The following is an 18,162-nucleotide window of genomic DNA, read 5'->3' on the forward strand; positions in this document are numbered from 1 at the left end:
ATTGAAGTAACTAGAAGAATAAGAATGGGGTGGAGCACATTCGGCAAGCACTCTCAAATTATGACAGGTAGATTGCCACTATCCCTCAAGAGGAAGGTATATAACAGCTGTATCTTGCCGGTACTTAGCTACGGAGCAGAAACCTGGAGACTTACAAAGAGGGTTCGGCTTAAATTGAGGACGACGCAGCGAGCAATGGAAAGAAAAATGGTAGGTGTAACTTTAAGAGACAAGAAGAGAGCAGAGTGGATTAGGCAACAAACGGGGGTTAAGGATATCATAGCTGAAATCAAGAAGAAGAAATGGACATGGGCAGGGCATGTAGCGCGTAGAAAGGATAACCGCTGGTCATTAAGGGTAACTGACTGGATTCCCAGAGAAGGGAAGCGAGTTAGGGGGAGACAGAAGGTTAGGTGGGCATATGAGATTAAGAAGTTTGCGGGTATAAATTGGCAGCAGCAAGCACAGGACCGGGTTAACTGGCGGAACATGGGAGAGGCCTTTGTCCTGCAGTGGACGTAGTCAGGCTGATGATGATGGTGATGATGATGATGATGATGATGATGATGTTTCTCTCGCACGCCCAACGAGTTTAATGTGGAAACTTTTTCGGGTCACATAGTGCTCCAAGTGCGTCTTAATGTTACTAATTTTTCTTAGTAAGCATCTAATTAGAGGCAAAGTACTTTGAAAATTCAGTCACGCATACTCGTTTCTGTGTGTTATTTCGTCGGGAACAACTATTTTTTAGTATAGAACTAACGTAGAATTTACATTATAGCACATCAAAGCCACTTGATCTCTAAGTGGGCACTACCAGGAAAGAGCATGTTTCCGGTTCTTGGCTGTGGCGCAAGCTGGCTTCACCTCTGCTGGCTACGCATTGCAGGAACTTCCACTCCAGCAGTTTTTCTTTTATATACCTTTGCGGAATTCACCAAGAAACCTTGGCGGGCGAACTTCCTGATACCATAAACATTTAGCCACAAACTTCTTTTATAGTTTTTATTATATATTCTCTCTTCCCACTGCTCACGTTCACTTCATATGTGGCCCCTTCTTGTTTCACTTCTTGAGACGCCTTATCTGTTCCACCGACTGGAGGTCAGAGGAGAGCCTGCCATGGCAGAAGAACAATTTGTCGTTCATGATGACGGCGATGGGCAGGCAGTTGAAACAGTCGGTGAATGTCTTCCAGGGCTTGATGTTGTAGCGGCGCTTGCACTCGTTGTGGAACCCGTAAATGCGGTTGACGGACGCGCACTCGTGGTTGCCCCGAAGAAGGAAGTTGTTTTCGGGGTACTTAACCTTGTTGGCTAGCAGCACACAATGAGTCTCTAGGGGACTGCTGGCCACGGTACGTAGTCACCCAGGAAAAGATAGTTCGATGGATGGATGGATGGATGGATTGATGGATGGATGGATGGATGGATGGATGGATGGATGGATGGATGGATGGATGGATGGATGGATGGATGGATGGATGGATGGATGGATGGATGGATGGATGGATGGATGGATGGATTGAAATGGCTATACCTTTTAGAACGGGCGTCGGCCGACACCACCAAGCTGTATTTTCTTAGTGAAAAAAACTACCTTTATTTTTTTTCCTTTAAATAGTGAGCTTGAGGACTCGTACTTTGCAGTGAAGGGTTTAATTTTTACTCGTGCTTCGACTTTAGCCACCAAGCAGATAACCTCCTTCAAGTTAATTTTACCCGCTTAAAGTCTATTTCGCCCTACCTGTCCCTAAACCCAAGTGCTTTGAAAAAATCTGCGCGATCATCCTGGGCTATAGGGTGAAGCCATTTTCAGAACATTATCAAGTCTTCGGCAGTTTTCAGTTTTCTTTTCCTCTCAACATGCACTGCATACCGTGTCTACCTTTTCGTATTTGGCCCGATATGTCTTGGTTCACGTTACTCCCGTCCTGGCTTGAAATGGTAGAGAAATACCCCGAGTATTATCGTAGATTTTTTCCTTGGTAACTTCCTGCTTAAATGTTCGATAGATCTCTACTGTGGACTTCTTAATCATGCCAATTCTCCACATATCGGTCTCAGCGTTCTCAAGCAATAATTCTTTTTGGTTTGGCCTCCTGCTGTTTTGTATTTACCAGTCAATTTCCTGGTTAGCATCCTCCATTTTCTATTGACATTCTTCATGTACAAGTAGCTGAATGTCTTCCTAGCCCAACGCTCTTCCCCCATTTTTCTCAATCGCTTCTCAAATTTTATCTTGCTTCTAGCTTCCCTCTTTCGTATGATGTCCATCCCATATCACCATGTACTCCCTGATTTGTTGTATTCTCGTGAGCTCCTAAAACAAGCCTACCTAGTTCACGTTGCTCAATTTCTAATCTTGCTTGAACTTCTGATCTCATGCACTAGACTGCAATGCCGAACGTCAGACCAGGAACCATGAGCCCTTTCCATATTCCTCTCGCAACATCATACCTATTGTAGTTCTACAGTGCCCTATTTTTTATCACTGCTGAATTCCTGTTACATTTAGTCATCACGTATGTTTCGTGTTTCCTTAGGTACACGGTCCGATTGCTTATCCATACGCCCAGATATTTGTATTTATCTGTTATCTCTAGCGTGAACTCCTGTATTCTAAGCTCACTACCTTCATTATCATTAAAAATCATGACGGCTGATTTTTCCTTACTAATTCTGAAATCTAACCTATCTCCCTCATTACCGCAAATGTCCATCAGTTTCTGCAAATCTTTCTTGTTGTGGGCCATTAGCACTATATCATCTGTGTACATCAATGCTGGTAGTGCCTGTTCAATCAGTTTTCCTTGTTTGACGAACGAGAGGTTGAAGCCCAGTGCACTTCCTTCTAATTTGGCCGCTAATCCTTGAAGGTACATCATGAATAACATGGGTGACAGAGGACACGCCTGCCTAAGCCCCCGTTTTATTTACTTCTGCAGTCTTGGATAACTGTTTTGGCACTTTATAACTGCCTTGTTATCTTTATAGATATCGTTTCAAAGATTAGTGACTCAATCTTTCACACCTTGTGTGTCACAGCATTCCCCACAAGTCCTATTGAACCACGCTATCATACGCTCCCTTGCTGTCCAAAAATGCTAGCCACAGGGGCCTGTGCTCCTTTTCTGCTATGTCAATGCACTGCGTCAGTGAGACCAGATTGTCTTCCAAGCTCCTGTGTTTTTGAAACGCATTCTGCAGTTTCCCACGCGCCCCCTCATACTCTATCCTTGCCTGCAGTCTCTCCATTATAATCTGCATCGCCAGACTGTCGACCACTGATGTCACTGTTATAAGACGGTAGTTGTTTATGTCAGCTTTGTCCCCCTTTCATTTATAGATCATGCTCATCCTGCCAGGTTTTCATCTATCGGGGACTTCAACATCGATTATTATTTTGCTCACTGCCTCTCTCAAAGTCTGCTTAGACTTCGGACCCAATGTCTTTATCAGCATAATTGAAATGCCATCTGGGCCTGTTGATGTACTACTTAGAACCCTCTTCTCAGCTCTTTCCCACTCTCGTTGTGAAAATGAAGCTATTGCGCCACCTGATTCATTCTTGTGTATTGTGCTTCATAAAGCACTTATTTGTTGAAATTTTGCTGTCACCCTTGTTCTTATATGTTCAATAGATTCGTCCCTTTATAGCCTAGCACCTTGGGGCTCTAGTTATAAACCTCTGCTCTAGGCTCGTCTCATTTCTTAGGGAGATAGGATGGTTCCAAAATTTTGCAGCTGCCTTTCTATTTTTTGTGTACTTCTAACAGCCACTCAGCTCCTTTTCGTCTCATATTTTCATTGATCAGAAGACATGCATCCCTTCTACAGCTTAGAAAAATTTCCAATTTTCTTTCAACATCATCTATCAGTTCACCCCGCTGCTTAGCATGTCTGTATTCCTTAGAGGCTTCTTGACGTTTTGCTATGGCTCTCTTAACTTCCTCGTCCCACCAACTCTTGAGTTAGCGTCTTCTTTTCTGGGGGAACTTGTCACGTGCCTTAATAAGCTCTAGCTCAAACACTCTAATTATATTCTTGTATGTGCACACTGTTTTATTACCCTCAGTGATTACTTTTTCAATTTTTAAGTAGATATTTCTACTTGCCTTTCTGAATAAAAATTTTCCTATAGTTCTCAACTTGTCTCCTTCCCACTTTCACTGCTCTTCCAAAACTTTGCTTGATACCTTTGTGACCACTAACCAGACTTCTGGAGCCACCTTCATCTATGTGCGTTTCTCTGAGCCTATCATACAACCTATGTGACATCAGTGCGTAATCTATCGCCTACTGAAGGTTTCCTACTTCACATGAGATTTGCCCTTCACACTTGTACGTACTGCTGCAAATGATAAAATCATGCCTTTAACACATATCCATGATCATTTTACCTTTTGGGACAGTATACCTATCTACATCTTCTATATGCGCATTCATATCTCCTAGTATATTAGCGTCGCACTCTCCTCCTAACTCCTCAATGTCGTTTATCACACTCTACCATTGTCTGGTTTTCCTCTCTGGTCTTTGCTCCCGTCCACAAGCACACCAAGCCAAGGAGTGTCATTTGCCCTGCCACTTTCCCTTTTAGCCATAAATGTTCCTTGCAGTCCTGCTTGACCCTTCGCCAGTGTGTACTTTTATGAACGAATGCCCCAATACTACCCTACTTTCTGCTGCCTTCTGTTCTATTACAATATTCCCACACAGTCGAGAGTTCGACGGAATGCCGTCTGGTCAGGTTAAGGCATTGTTGAAAAAACAGGTCACTGACCAATGTCAAACAAAACAATGACGTTTCGGGACCCGTACGGGTCCCTTGTTCACAATGGAATGACGGCCCATCACGTAGTCGAGAGTTCGACGGAATGCCGTCTGGTCAGGTAAAGGCATTGTTGAAAAAACAGGTCACTGACCAATGTCAAACAAAACAATGACGTTTCGGCACCCGTACGGGTCCCGAAACGTCATTGTTTTGTTTGACATTGGTCAGTGACCTGTTTTTTCAACAATATTCCCACACGTAGTCCGGATTGTTAGGAGATTGTTCCATGTCCCTAAGTTGTGTTTCTACAAAACCACATACCTTCAGCATCTCCTCCCTTGTCTGTTCTTCTAACTCTTCCCACTTGAGCCTGTTTCTGCCGCCCTGCATGTTAATATACCCTATGTCGGAATTGCCTCGGTGCTCGTGGCTACGTCTATTTTTGCCCCGGACTCTACCTATTTTAGATACTGGTGCCACTTTGGATTTGTATCTGTCCTTACCACCTGTCAAAGGGTCTCCCTGGTTGTTTTCCTCGTTACCAGCTATCCTGCACCCCGAAGGGCCTGCGTGCCCCTAAAAAGCTACTGCGCGTCCTACAAGTTGTCGTCCCGCTCCGGTATCGTCCCGCTCCTGCTGCAGGTTATCGCCTCGCACCGGTACCTCCGGTACCGTGCATATCACTACCTGTACCTTAGGAGAAGTGGCGCGCATGTCATCGACCCCTTTCGCCAGTGTGGTCGCTAGTCCTGCTATATCTTCATTTCAGACATCGTTTAAGCCACCTGAAATTATTACGAGGTTTCGTCTATCAGCTGTAGTTTTGAGTTTTGCGCTCGCTTGCCTCTTGACTGCCCCCAGCTCGCGTCTGGGGAACGTCCCTACTGCAACCCTCTTGTCATTTCTTACCCTTTCATTGATTGCTTCTGCACATCGATTTGAATTCGAGTCCTGGGCGATTATTACATCTGAGACTTTTCAGCTGGAGCATCCTGCACCTGGGGTTACTTGCACCTGTGGCGCCGGCTGCTTTGTCCCCTCTCAGCCCCACCACTACTTCGCTGAAGCTGGGCCTTGCGAAAATTTAACCGGCTGAACCTGTTTTTTTGAAACTTGCTTGCTCTTTCATCTCCGCCATTCACGTTGCCGGTGCCCTCTTGTTCTCTCCGTCGGCCGCTCCTTTGTTCACCTTGGCTAGTGCTTCCTCGGCGGACTTCAGCCTTTCTCCCATTGCCCTCGTTTTTTCTTGCTCTGTCACCGACGCATTCTCTAGCTTGGTGATTCCTCATTAGCAGTTCACTCTGGGCAACCATCGTTTTCTCCATTTTTTTGCTGACCTCACATTGCCTACACTTCGCGTCAGCCTCCTCTTCATTTGCTTCCGCACAAGGGTCCATTTTCACACCAGCCCCGCATTGTGAACACTTTACTGTTTTTAACCATGTCTTTATGCCGCCAATTGTCCCTATGACTTATCTCACTCAATAATTAAAAACACAATCCGTGTGCTACGAAAAACAGAAAGTCTCAGCTCCACTACATAAATTTGCGCGCTCAATGCACGTGGACTTCCCCCCCTGGGGTGGCAAGAGGAAAAAACACAAGGAAGCAAACTCACACACACACAGGCAAAAACTAGTAAATACCTGGTGACTGACCCGCGGTAAAGGCATACAATGTAATAAGCGCTAGAAAGATTTTAACTGCTGCCTTATTATTTCAAAAGGCAAGCTCAAAACATGCAAGCCCACTTATCTGCGCAGTCAATCGGGGGCGCTCAAAAAACGCGTCCATCCACCATGCCAGTCCGAACTAAACTCGCTTGAGGAGGGAAGCCGCCACATTCGAGGAGCCAGAGAAGGACTGCATATTAACCGTGAATATCACCGCAAATTTTTAGTGGTGCCTCGAGTTCGAGCAGGATTGGCTGGCCGATAAAAATCTCCCACGATTTTAGACAGAGGCCGAGAATCTCCGTCTCCGTCAGCGGCACAGTCTTTCCCTGGTGGCATCCCCGGTCTTCTAACAAACGGGAAATAACGCTGTCGACGTTCAGGCCTCCCACCAGCATTTTCACGACGTGATAATTTCCTACCTAAATGACATAAACACACATTGGGACATTGCTCAAGAATGCAAATTTGAGACAGTTGAATGTTGTTTTGAGTAAGCTATGAAATGAAAAACCGGAAATGAAGAAATTAATTGGCAATTATACGTAAAATATCCAATTTACCTGCAAGTAATATGCTTTTGAGCTTGTATTGCAAACTGCCGTATTACCCTGATGTGAATTTTTTTAATTTAAATTTTAACCTAATAAAGTGACAAATAATTTTAAATGCGATATTAGAATGTTACTCGTTGAGTATTTATGGTGAAATTGCAAATGGCATCAAAGGCATCCCTGCGGCAATATCGCAAGCCGGAGGCACCAACGCTCAGAGCATTTCATTGGATAAGGTCAAGCCTAATTTCGCAAAAGGAGTTTTTAGAAGTCCACTTCTAACGCGAGAGCGTTTTAACATGACAAGAAGTAATGTGCACTATTTTCGAGTTATCCACCGAATTGGCAGAGTGGTGACGCTGCCAGAGCAGCCCTGTGATAGTAAAAGTTTAATGGTGGGACACGATATCATACTCTGGTGATCCTAGCTGCTTATTGCAGAGCATGGCTCCACTGCGATTTCTATAGATATTTTAGGGGAATATATTCTGTTCACGTGATTATTACTTCCATCCTATCTGTGCTAATAGTTCAAATTCTAAACATCATGATGGTGAAGTTTAACTACCACCGGGAGAACTTGGAAATTTGAGAGATCTGGCAATGAGTGTGCTAAGGCGTCGACCATTTTATTCATTTATAACTCACAGTGACGTGGGACCCATACTAATATCAGGTAATTCATCTGAAAATGGACGAAACATCGCAGTGTCGTGATGGCACGAGAGGTATCTCTTCTTCTGATCCTCTTCTCGTGGCTCTTAACCAATGCAGCAAATTGGCCGAGTGTTTTGTGGATTTTTTGGTGGTTCTCCACATTACTTGTCGTATAGGCTAGGGATTGGTAAAACAACAAATTTAATTACTCAATAATAAAGTTTAAATATCCAGGATGAAGAATTCAGCTCAATATTCTTTTAGTCTCGCCTCACCGAGTTATATTCTTCACCGATTATGATGATATGTATATATCTCAAACATAGAGCATACCCACACAAGGGATCGGCAAAGAATACATTTTACGAGTGAATGAGAAGTTTTAAGCACATACCTTGATGATGAAGATAAAAGTGACATACGTAAAAAAGTAGCGCAGTGTTTGTTTTTCTCACTTTAAGACCAGACAGTATAGATGTTATCTTGACGACAAAGACCATTATTAAAGGTAACAATATTATGACTAATATTGAAAAGTTGTTTTATGTGAAATTATCTGCAATGCTGTTAACACACAGATAGCCTTATAATATTTATTTGTTTCGTCTTGTGAAGGTGAGCACAAATGGCAACAAAATAATTCTTGTGGCTGAAGCCCAAAGCCAAAGCACCGAAAGAAAGCACCGTGTCATTTCTCAAGCTCAGTCCCAACTTAGCTATTGGCATGACAATAACAATTTTTATTAGTATTTTGTACCGGTGACATGACAGAAAACCATGTTCTAATTGTTTTAATTTCTATATAAGTTGCATTAAGAAGAATCATCCGACCGAAGATTTCTCTTTTTTCTCATTTTTTTCATTTTCTTTCTGTTTACACCTGTTCTCTCGCCCATCAGAGTTATGCATGCTGCGCCGTCTAAACTGGCACACCTTTCGTGCAAGCGAACCCTAAAGAGGAAAAAGATGATGATGAAGTGTGTGCTGATTCATGGTGATTTCCTACTTACAACACATGGTGAACCTCAAGCATAACAAATCCATTAAAACTCTATTTTGCTGAAAAAATGGCACATCCCACGTACATTGAGAATTGATGACATGCGAAGCGTGAATGGGGTGGGTTGATAACTCACTTTAAATCACCACAACGTTACGAGGCGCATGGATGTAGCACAAACTGAAAACAAATAGAAATGTTATGCGAACTCACGTATAGACAGATAAAATGCAAGTACGTTGCATATAGTTGCGTAACAATGGCACTAATGACATTTTAAATACCAGCACTAGGTGTAGTAGGCATGTAAATTATAGCATTCATGAATTCCATGTATTGATTATTATGCTTGCACCGGACATTTGGGTTCGTCTTCGACTCACGTTGCGTAATACCAAATTTAGTATATGTGAAGCAATCGAAATGGCCGCGAGCGTTCTATGAGTGCTACAGGTAGTCATGGTTTACATGACACGCATGTCAAGGTTATTATGTTTGGGCACGTCATTTTTCTTCACCCTCCATTCGCGTCGTGTAATACCAAATTTCATATACGTGAAGCTAGCGAGACGGCTGCCAGCACATCTTGAGTGTCGCATGTAGTGATGTTCCTAAATGACAAGCATGTCATATTATCATTTTTGCACCCGTCACTTACCTTCATCATTCGTACCGATTTCGGTATATGGGAAGCTAGCAAAACGGCTGTCAGCGCGCTGTGCACGTACATGTAGTCATCTTTTAATTGGAACGCATGTCATGATTATCATGTCTGAAAGTGTCATTTGCCCTCGTCGTTCGCTTGCGTCACGTAATACTAACTTTGGTATAAGGGAAGCTACTTAAACGGCCGTGGGCGCGCAAGAGCGTAACATGTAGTCATGTTCTTACATGACACAGGCGTCCTAATTTTCACGTTAGGGTCTCTGATTTATATTCGCCATGCAGTCATGTCAGACCATACCCGTTTTTCAATATGTCATGGAACGAAAACACCACAAGAGCAGCTGCATCATGAGATCTAATTGATGTCTTTTGGGGCATACATGTCATAATTTTCATGTTATGACTAGTCACTTATGCTCGTTTTGCAGTCATGGATGAATGACTGGATGGACGAATGTACGGATGCACTTTTCAAACCGTTTTCTTTGCTGTACTTGCATTAAAAATCTAAAAAAAGTCTTTACCATAATTGAAAAGGGTGTCGACTAGGCCTTGTTTGAATACCGTACTCATAAACTTTTGCACGTGCAAGACGTAGACAGACTTTGTGTTCCTTTCTACAACTTTCACATGCAACAGTTTATAAGTATGGCAAACCAACAAGACCTTGTCGACAACTTTCTCAAATATGGTAATGGCTTTTAGCTTTCTAAAGCAACTCCAGCAAAAAAAGAAAACTTTTAAACAACGTCTAAATGTCGTCTGGCAAGACATTCTTTAGAAGAAAACTATTGGGACATGAGCACAGCTATCGGACGGTCAGATAGCCGTCTATGACTGTAAAAGGTCTTGACCAAAACGTCGATTAGCCCTTTTGACTTGACGTTCAAGATGTTTTTTTAGGCGTGAACTAGCTTCTTTTGTGTTTCATGAATAGGGCACGTGATTTTGCTGAAACGGTAAGAGCTGCACACACCGAAAGTGAATCTGCTATGATGATTGTGGTGATTTCGTTCGAAGGAAGTTTTCAAAGCACCTAAATGCTCGCGTTTTTTTAATCCCAGAAATATCTGTGACTAGAACTTCATTTGCTTCTACCAGGTAATCTTTTATTCTAAATTATTAAAAACTCTAAAAGATTCGAACTTAGATTTGGCGAGGGGGGGGGAGATCTTCATTTTACTCTATGCAAATATAATGTTTTTAGTTATATGTTTGAATTACAGTTTTATTGTCAACCCTTATGCTATCCAAATTATTTTTACAAACATCTTCTGTGGTTCATAAAAACGTGGCCAATGAGCAAGAAAAAAGATTTGGGATACCCAATAAAGGCGTACTTATCTGTTCTGGTCGGTAAACTATAATATTTTAAAGAGGCTTGAACCGTTAGGATGGGGGCCCTGCTGTGGTGGTCTAGTGGCTAAGGTACTCGGCTTCTGACCCACAGGTCAAGTGATTGAATCCCGGCTGCGGCGGCTGCATTTCCGATGGAGGTGGAAATGTTGTAGGCCCCTGTGCTCAGATTTGGATGCACGTTAAAGAACCCCAGGTGGCCTAAATTTCCGGAGCCCTTCACTAAGGCGTCTCTCATCATCATATGGTGGTTTTGGCACGTTAAACCCCACTTATCAGTGAAATCAAATCAATCGTTAGGAAAGGGAGTTCCAGGGGAACTCAATAAAAATCTGTAGTGGAAATGTTTGCCCAGGACTGAAGCCGTGTCTAAAGCAAGATGGCGGCATAAGCGGCCATATTACTAGGGGTATTTAAAATTCACCGCTAAGCAATTAAGAACACAGCATTTCTCCTGCAGGCCGAACGAGTTTATTGCGAAAACTTTTCCGAGTCACATAGTGCTCCAAGTGCATCTTAGTGTTACAAACTTTCTTAGTAAGCCTCTAATCGGAGGCGAAGTTCTTTGGAGATTCAGTCACCCATACTCGTTTCGGCGTGTTATTTCGTCGAGAACAATTCTCTTTTGATATAGAACTAATGTAGTATTTGCATTTTAGCATATCAAAGCAACCTCATTTCTAAGTGGTCACTACCAAAAAAGAGCATGTGTCCGCCATATTGGCAGTGGCAAAAGCTTGCTTGATTTTTGCTGGCAAGGCATTGTGCGAATTTCCAATCCAGCAATTTTTTTATTCCTATTTGGCGGAATTCAAAAAGACGTGTTGGCCGGTGAACTTGCTGATAAAAAAAGCTTTCCACCACAAACTTTTTTATTGTTTTTATTTCGTAATCTATTTTTACACTGCTCACGTTCACTTCTTGAGTGGCCGCCAAGCCGGCATTACTTGGTGTTCGGAGCAGAGACCACCATGCTGGTCGCTCTCTGCCCGGACGGTTTCAAGATCTCAAAACTGCAACATAGCTAAATGTCGACGGAGATCATTGCACCAACGTTATCGGAATGTCTGCAGTAGTTGGAACCGGAGAAGAGGGTCACCAGTTGGCGTTTGGCAAAGAACTTGTAGCCATCTTGAAAATCTAGTGAGCTCTGCGTATTAGCTCAAGGTCATGTCTGGTAAAAAACCTGGACACGACGTCTACCCCAAAGGTGAACGAGACACCGCGGATGTTCTCGTCCCAGCCCTCGATGTTTTTGTCGGGATCTAACAAGGGCAAGCCACACAAAAGGCTTGTTTTTGTGTCGACTGTGGGTCTCGTGATCCGCCTTATCTGTTCCATCAACTGGAGGTCAGATTAGAGCCCACAATGGCAGTCGTTGATGATGGCGGTGGTGGGCAGGCAGTTAAAACAGCTGGTGAACGTCTTCCAGAGCTTGATGTGGTAGCAGCGGTTGCACTCGTCATAGAACCCGTAGATGCAGTTGATGAACGCGCCCTCATGGTTGCCCCGAAGAAGGAAGAAGTTTTCAGGGTACCTAACCTTGTAGGCTAGAAGTGAGCAAATTGTCGCCGGCGACTGCTGGCATCGGTCTACGTAGTCACCCAGAAAGAGATTGTTCGCCTGTTTAAATAAGTTACCACATTCGAGGAGATGGAGAAGGTCTGCATACTGACCGTGGATATCGCTGCAATTTTTGAGCGGCTCCTCGACCCGAAACAGGATTGGCTGGCTGATGAATATCTTCCGCGACTTTAGGCAAAGGCCGAGAATCTCCGTCTCTACAGTGACAGAGTCTTTCGCGGGTGACGCCCCTGTCTTTAAGAGGCGGGAAATAGCGCTGTCGACGTTCTGGTCTCCCTCAGCCATTTTCTCGACGTCATATATCCCTATCTCAATGGCATGGACCCACTTTGAGGGATTGGCCAAGAATGCAACGTTTAGACAGTTGAATGTGGTTTTAGGTTAGCTATAAAATAGAAAACCAAAAATAAAGCAAATAAGTGGTAATATTACGTAAAATATTCGATTTACTAGAAATAGTATGCTTTTGAGGTTGTATTTCAGACTGCCGTATTAACCTGACGTGAATTTTTTTAAACTTGGATGTTTACCTAATGAAATGATGAATAATTTTAAATACAACATCGAAATGGTACTCGTTTAGTAGTTATGATGAAATTACACACGGCATAAAAGGCACCCATGTGGCAATATTCCAAGCCTGAGGCACCAAAACCTTAAACATTTCTTTTGATAAGGTCAAGCCTAATTTTCGAAAAGGAGTTTTTAGAAGTGAAGTTCTAACGCGAGAGCGTTTTGAACATGACAAAAAGTATTGTGCACTGTTTTACAATTATCCGCAGAATTTGCAGAGGCGTGACACTGTCAGAGCAGCCCTGTCCTAGTAAAAGTTTAATGGCGGGACACGACATCAATATCTGGTGATCGTCACTTCTGATTGTAGAGAATGGCTCCACTGCAATTTCCAAGAATATTTTAGGTGATTATATTCTGTCCATGTAGTTATTGCTTCCATCTCATCTGTGCTAATAGTTAATCTTCTAAACATGATAGCGGTGAACTCTTCTACCACCGGGAGAATCCGTAATTTTGGGAGATCTAGCGATGAGTAGGCTAAAGCATCGGACATTTCATTTATTGTTAACCCACCTTGGCCTGTGACCCATACTAATATCACAAAATTCTGCTAAGAAGGGACTAAACAACGGGTGTGTTCCAATACTCACCGTATACGGCTAAATAGACAGCTAAATGGACGGCGGCCATCCTAAGTCCCCTTCCAATTCTCACGTAGCTGGCAAATTAGACAGCTCCGAGAAGACCACGTCGTAGACAAATACACTGCAGGCTACTTTGCTCTCTAAACAAGATGGCGGCTCAGAGAATCGCTTAGATAAATCGAATTTCACCGGAATGACCGTCTGTACACAAGCAGACGCTTTACCAGACACTTAATGTGAGCAACGATTATTAGTTTTTTTATTTCAACATGAAGTAAGCGAAAAATACAACTATTACGTTTTTTTGTTTTAGTTTTTTCTACTCGACGCAAGGTGGTGCATCGTCGCAATAAAGCCGCCTAGAAGTGTTCAATTCTCGAACAGCCTGGGCTCGATGTTGTCTTCCAAGCAGTCTACCTAGATGGTCTACGTGCTGCCTAATAATTGGAACACAGCCATCGTAACTTCGTGATCGCACGAGAGGTATCTTTTTCTCTTCTTCTCCTCTTCTCATGCCTCTTAACCAACACAGGAATTTGGCTGAGTGTTTTGTGATTTTTTTTGTGTTTCTCCTTATCGCTTCTCGTATAAGCTAAGGATAGGTAATACAACTTTATTACTCAATTATATTGTTCAAATATCTAGAATGAATTATTTAGCTCAATATTCTTTTAGTGTCACCTCACCGAGTTGTTTTCTTCACCTATTATGATGACGAGTGACGATTATGATGATTAGTGGGTATGATGGCTCATACCCACTCTCGGTATCGGTCAAGAATATATTGATACGTAACAGCCGCTAAACACGGCTGCATGAAAGAGGAGGACGAAGTGAGTTTTCGTATGATGCTGAACTGGCGCCATCTTGCTCGTTGAGTTCGGTGCACTGTAAATAGATCATTAAACTAGTTACTCGTAACATTATTGGTGGAGGTGGACAACCCCCGTACCTTGATTGAGACGCGCAGCAGTCACACCATCGGCGACCTTCCGACTGCTTCGACAGCTGGTACTTCCTCTACGCCACCCTCATCAGTCCATTGATTGATATGTGGGGTTTAACGTCCCAAAACCACTATATGATTATGAGAGATGCCGTAGTGGAGGACTCCGGAAATTTCGACCACCTGGGGTTCTTTAACGTGCACCCAAATCTGAGCACACGGGCACCCTCATCAGTCCAGGCCACCACCTACGTCACACTCTCGCACCACTGGGATCCCATCACTTTCTCCGGTGATGGTACGATCGATCTTGACACTTGGCTGAACCGGTACGAGCGCGCAAGTGCTACTCACCGCTGAGATCCCACGCTCATGCTTAACAACGTGCTTTTCTATCTGGACGGCACTATCCCAACATGGTTTGAAAGCCACGAAGCCGACATAACGAGCTGGGATCTCTTCAAAGAAATGGTACGCGACCTGTTTGGCGATTTATCTGGTCGTCAGCTCGCTGCGAAGAAGACTTTGGCCACACGGGCCCAGTCTTCTACCGAATTCCACGTCTCCTACATTCTTGACGTCTTGGCCCTTTTTCCCAAGGCCCACCAGTGCATGTCGGAAGACGAAAAGGTTAACAACGTTTTGAAAAGCGTTGCTGACGATGCTTTAAACCTGCTGGTTTTTAACAACGTCTCAAGCATCGACACTATTCTTAAAAAATGCCGACGTCTCGAACAAGCTAAAGCCCGCCACGTAGCCCAAATCATTGAGCGCCTTCCGAACACAGCGGCCACTTCTTCGTGTGACGACGCCTTCCGCCAGGCTCCTCAATGTGACAACCTTACACGCATCATTCGTCGAGAGGTCGAGGCAGCCCAACGGGTAGCCACGCCATTACTGGTGCCTGCGCCTTTCCCGACCACGATCTCTTTGATATAAGCCGTCGTTCGTCAAGAGCTATCGAATGTCGGCCTACATTCTGTTTCTGCCGTATACTATGCTGAGCCTTCTTATCGTCCTCCTCCTGCTCCTTGCATACAACGCAATCTGTCCGAGTGGGGTACCTTTGATGACAGGCCCATGTTTTACTGTCCACACGTTGGTCATTTCACTCGTCACTGCCGCAGCCGCTGGGCTCCACCGTCAAATTATGCACCTCCGTGTCACGCCACTTCTGTCCGCCAGTCGTCCCCTGCACTTTCTCCATCAACGCCGACCACATTTTCCGCTCTTGCAGCGCCTCTGAGCAGACCTCGTTATGACCGGTCACCGTCCCCTGCTTGTCAGTCCCGGTCGCTCCCACAACACCGTGCTGCCTCCCCGACCTATTCGCAGCACCTCCGTCTGGAAAACTAGGCCGTGCAGCTTCTGGAGGAAAAGCTGCTTTGACAACCTTCGTAAGAAATGCTTGTCTAACGGTAACGACGAACCAGGACCTTTTGGACGTTACTGTCGACAATGTTCATGCCAGTGCATTGATAGAAACTGGCGCGCATGTGTCCATTAGGAGTGCGAACCTTCGCCGCCCACCTAAAATTGTCACGCCCACCCTCAACTGAGCTGTACGAGTCACCGATGGAGGAACTGCGGCAATTCTTGGCATGTGCTCTGCGCGAGCTTTTGTTGGGGAGAGAAGCACTGTCGCTCTTTTCGCCGTCATCTAACATTGCCCTCATGAACTCATTCTTGGTATGAATTTTCTAGCCACGCACTCTGCCCTCATAGACTGTTCAGCTGGCTCTTTCCATCTCGATTTACCTCTCTCTTCCTACCCGACCAGCCCACCGCAAACCAGCCTCTGCTGCATTGATTTCACGTGCCTCCCGCCTAACTCTGTCACACATGTCGACTTATCCTCCACGCCTTCACTGCCTGATGGTGATTACACAGGGGCCCCAATTTCAGCCGTGATGCTTACGCATGGGGTTGCTGTGCCGCCTATAATTCTCATGATTACGAGAAACCGCACTTTCCTTCCACTAGTCAACTTTGCATTCACCACCGAAGTTCTACCACAGCGTATTTCCATGGCCAAAATTACCGCTCTCTAAGACGACCATGCCGAGCCCTTCTGAGTTGACAATTGCTGCCGCTCAGTCTGTAGTTCCACTCCATCACGTTCTTGGGGCGCCAACATCGAGCAAACAGGGTCATCGGACCTCACGTCTGAGCGAGCCGCAGCGCTTTGCTACGTTCTTGAGGGCTATCGTAGCATTTTCGTCTTTGCCAGCAGCTCTTTAAGCCAAACGACCAGTGTCACCCATTGCATAAGTACTGGCTGTGCAACTCCCATTCACCGACGCCCCTATCATGTCTCTGCGTCAGAGCATACAATATTACAACATGAAGTCCGCAAAATGCTTGCGAAAATGATTATCGAGCCTTCATGCAGCCCCTGGGCTTCTCCAGTCACCCTTGTTAAAAAGAAGGATGGAACATGGCGCTTTTGTGTCGATTACTGTCACCTCAACAAAATTACAAAAAGGCGTTTATTCTTTACCCCGCATCGACGACGCCCTCGACTGCCTGTACAGTGCTACTTATTTTTCAACTCTTCACCTTCGGTCAGGGTACTGGCACATAGCCGTCAACGAGATGGACCGTGAGAAGACCGCATTCAACACTCCTGATGGCCTTTATCAGTTTAAGGTGATGCCCTTTGGTCTGTGCAATGCATCAGCCACATTTGAAAGAATGATGGCCTCATTGCTCCAAGGGTTCAAATGGTCCACCTGCTTGTGTTACCTTGATGATGTTATTGTCCTTTCACCCACATTCGACTCGCATCTCGATCGTTTGTCAGCTATTCTAGATGTTTTTTGTCGAGCCGGACTCCAGCTTAACGAAGTGCCACTTCGCTCGTCGTCAAACTTCCGTGCTCTGTATCCTTGTCGATGCCCAAGGCGTGCGTCCAGACCCAGAGAAAATTCGCGCAGTCATAAACTTTCCCGTTTCGAGGACTACAAAGGATGTCCGCAGTTTTATGGGGTTGTTAAAACGCTTTGTTAAGGACTTTGCGACCATTGCACGCCCCCTCACGGACCTCTTGAAGAAAGACGCCTCGTTTATCTTGGGCCATGACCATGCGTAATCGTTTTCGCAACTTACGACACTGGTTACAACGCCACCAATCTTGGCTAACTTTGATCCATTAGCCCCAACAGAGGTTCACACGGACGCCAGTGGACACGACATAGGAGCTGTGCTATTGCAGCAACAACGGGAACATGATCGTGTTATAGCCTACGCAAGTCGACTGCTCTCTCCAGCCGAGCGCAACTATTCCATCACGGAGCACGAGTGTCTCGCCCTTGTATGGGCAGTCGCCAAGTTTCATCCATACGGTACGGGCGCTCATTCCGTGTTGTCAAGGATCATCACGCGCTCTGCAGGCTAGCCTCCCTGAAGGACACCACGGGACGTCTTGCTCGTTGGGCTCTACGCCTTCAAGAGTACACGTTCTCTGTTGTGTACAAAACAGGGCGATTACATCAGGTGCGGAATATCTATCCCGCTACCCTGTTGACGAAGCTACTGATACTGACGCTATCACGGACGTTTTTTTCCGTGCCGCAGCTGTTGAACATTGGCGAAGAGGAACGTCGGGATGCTTATTTACGAGCCATCATTGATAAACTGGAGTCAACGCCTCGCAACTCGTCCCTACGAATGTTTTTGGTGAAAGACGGAATCCTATATCGCCGTAACTTTGACTCCTTCGGATCAGACTTCCTTCCTGTCATCCCAGCGCACCTGTTTTCTACTGTCCTGCATCAACTTCATGACGCTC

General features: G+C 44.8%; 2 pseudogenes; both read right to left on the reverse strand.

The window, feature by feature from the left end:
• Positions 1–1,065: 1,065 nt before the first annotated feature.
• LOC142775457 (serine/threonine-protein phosphatase PP1-beta catalytic subunit pseudogene) lies at positions 1,066–6,847 on the reverse strand (annotated as a pseudogene).
• Positions 6,848–12,038: 5,191 nt separating this feature from the next.
• LOC142777403 (serine/threonine-protein phosphatase PP1-beta catalytic subunit pseudogene) lies at positions 12,039–12,551 on the reverse strand (annotated as a pseudogene).
• Between the last annotated feature and the right edge of the window lie 5,611 nt (positions 12,552–18,162).

Source organism: Rhipicephalus microplus, chromosome X (genome assembly GCF_043290135.1).
Source record: "Rhipicephalus microplus isolate Deutch F79 chromosome X, USDA_Rmic, whole genome shotgun sequence".
Classification (NCBI taxonomy): domain Eukaryota; kingdom Metazoa; phylum Arthropoda; class Arachnida; order Ixodida; family Ixodidae; genus Rhipicephalus; species Rhipicephalus microplus.